This window comes from Bubalus kerabau, chromosome 4, assembly GCF_029407905.1.
Source record: "Bubalus kerabau isolate K-KA32 ecotype Philippines breed swamp buffalo chromosome 4, PCC_UOA_SB_1v2, whole genome shotgun sequence".
Classification (NCBI taxonomy): domain Eukaryota; kingdom Metazoa; phylum Chordata; class Mammalia; order Artiodactyla; family Bovidae; genus Bubalus; species Bubalus kerabau.
The window spans coordinates 100,788,376-100,791,222 of record NC_073627.1 but is presented as its reverse complement, the minus strand read 5'-3'; the positions used below and the strand labels follow the sequence as shown (position 1 = coordinate 100,791,222).

The 2,847-nt window shown below is 41.5% G+C and overlaps 1 non-coding gene across 1 annotated transcript; it reads right to left on the bottom strand.

The window, feature by feature from the left end:
* Window positions 1–2,393: 2,393 nt before the first annotated feature.
* Window positions 2,394–2,465, bottom strand: TRNAS-GGA (transfer RNA serine (anticodon GGA)). Its single transcript has one exon. It is a non-coding gene; the product is annotated as a tRNA-Ser (tRNA).
* Between the last annotated feature and the right edge of the window lie 382 nt (window positions 2,466–2,847).

Below are 2,847 nucleotides of genomic sequence, written 5' to 3'. Positions count from 1 at the left end.
CTACAACTTCCATGGCTAATTACACTTCTATGATAATTATCAGATAAGAAATCAATGAGACTATCATAGCCTCAAACCCAGGAATCCTGTGCAGGACTGTGGTAGAGCTGCAATCCAAGGTAGACTATAGTCAAAAAGTTTTTCTAAAATCTCCTAAGACACTCCTAAACCAATGAGCTTTTACTGTTTTTCCAAGTTACTTTAAATTTTATAATCTATATTTATTTAATAAACTATGTGTTAAAACGGAGAAGGCAATGGCAAGCCACTCCAGTACTCTTGCCTAGAAAATCCCATGGATGGAGGAAACTGGTGAGCTGCAGTCCATGGGGTCATTACGAGTCAGACACAACTGATCGACTTCATTTTCACGTTTCACTTTTACACATTGGAGAAGGAAATGGCAACCCACTCCAGTGTTCTTGCCTGGAGAATCCCGGGGATCCCAGGGATGGGTCACACAGAGTCGGACACAACTGAAGCGACTTAGCAGCAGCAGCAGCAGCATGTGTTAAAATATCTTTACCTAAGATAATGTTCCTCAAATATGAACATAAGAAATTAGGATGTAAAAATTTAGTAAGGCTTCTTCTTGCACTTCATAGATAATCTGTATACCTTATGATGGCCACCAAGGCCATAGTTTCCTCTATTCCAAATCTTCTGAAAGTCCTCTCCCAACACACACTGATTGTGCTTCAGCAGTACTTTTTCATATAATGGAATATTCCTCTCAGGATCCAAAGTATCTTTCTCTCTCAGGCTGAAAGATTCTCCTCCAATGCCTACTTTACATTTTCACACTTGTCTCCTCACCTTTCACCTGCTGATATAAAGAACAATATTGTTCCTCTATCCCTTGACTCACACGCTCCCTTAAAAGCACCACCCACGATCATGAGGACAGGAACCAGGTTGGATTTGCTCTCAAGCACTGGCACATAGAGGACATATGTAGGCTCTTGAATGAATAGATCTAGCACACAAAACACGTCTATGAAGTAATGAGGCACAATCAAATAGTCAACTTAATAATTTGTCTCAATAACAGTATCACTCTGCAATTGCATAAAATAATTTAGAAAATTTAAATAATCTCACTGTATCCCTTACTACAACTGATTTTTTACACAGTATGTTTTTGAAGTAAGTAGATTGGTATAATTTTCTCCACTTTACAGGTCAATAAACTAAAGCCTTTGGAATGTCTGTGAGTTAACTGGAGCCTATTATACAGACAGAAGTAAGTCAGAAAGAAAAAGGCCAATACAGTATACTGCTGCGGCTGCTGTTACATCGCTTCAGTCACGTCCGACTCTATGTGACCCCATAGACGGCAGCCCACCAGGCTCGCCCATCCCTGGGATTCTCTAGGCAAGAACGCTGGAGTGGGTTGCCATTTCCTTCTCCGATGCATGAAAGTGAAAAGTGAAAGTGAAGTCGCTCAGTCGTGTCCGACTCTTAGCGACCCCATGGACTGCAGCCTACCAGGCTCCTCCGTCCATGGGATTTTCCAGGCAAGAGTACTGGAGTAGGGTGCTATTATTTAGAAAGATGGTAACGATGACCCTATATGTGAGACATCAAAAGAAACGTAGATGTAAAGAACAGTCTTTTGGACTCTGTGGGAAAAGGTGAGGGTGGGATGATTTGACACAACAGCATTGAAACATGTATATTATCATATGTGAAATAGATCGCCAGTCCAGGTTCAATGCATGAGACAGGGTGATCAGGGCTGGTGCACTGGAATGACCCTGAGGGATGGGATGGGGGGAGGAGGTGGAAGGGGGTTTCAGGATGGGGAACACATGTACACAAAAAATTAAAAAAAAAAGAAAAAGAAAGAATGTCTGTGAATCTAGATTACAAAACCAGACATTTATAAAGTGTGACAACGACTGTTAGCTGCAAACCAAATATGTTTCTCTTTTCCTCTGGGCCTGTACTTGACTTCATTCCCCAAGTTATGCATTGAGTGCAGTTCTGTTTCAGATTTCTAGAAAATGGAACATGTGAGGAGGTACAGTGTTTCACTTTCAGGCATAGCCCACTATATTCTCTTATGTGCTATCTTCCATATTTTTTTTTTTTTTCTTCAGCAAACCTGGCACAGACAAGTGCAAAATCGTTGAAAAACAGGAGGTAAACTATAGAAGAAGGTTAAATCTCTATGAAGCCACTTGATGGACAGGTCTCCATTAATTAAGAGCATACATTTCATCCTTTATTGACAAAGAATACATTTATAATATGTTTCCTGTCCTGAAGTCGCTCAGTCATGTCTGACTCTTTGCGACCCCATGGATTGGAGCCTAACCAGGCTCCTCCCTCCATGGGATTCTCCAGGCAGGAGTACTGGAGTGGGTTGCCATTTCCTTCTCCAGGGGATCTTCCCAAGCCAGGGATCGAACCCGGGTCTCCTGCATTCCAGGCAGATGCTTTAACCTCTAAGCCACCAGGGAAGCCCATAATATTTTAGAGTTCAGAAGGAAATGGCACCCCACTCCAGTACTCTTGCCTGGAGAATCCCATGGACGAGGAGCCTGGTGGGTTACAGTCCATGGGGTGGCAAAGAATCGGACACGACTGAGCGACTTCACTTTCACTGTTTAGAGTAGGTAGTCCCGCCTATTTTTTGAAGTTTCTTTTGATAGCTGTTGTTGTCTTACTCTGGTATTCTATTTTTTTTATTTTTTTATTTTATTTTATTTTTAAACTTTACATAATTGTATTAGTTTTGCCAGCTCTGGTATTCTAATACATACTCTCACAGGCAAAGGCACATACACCCTATACACGTACTACAACTATGGAAGACAAAGACTGTACCTTGCAGATTCCTAG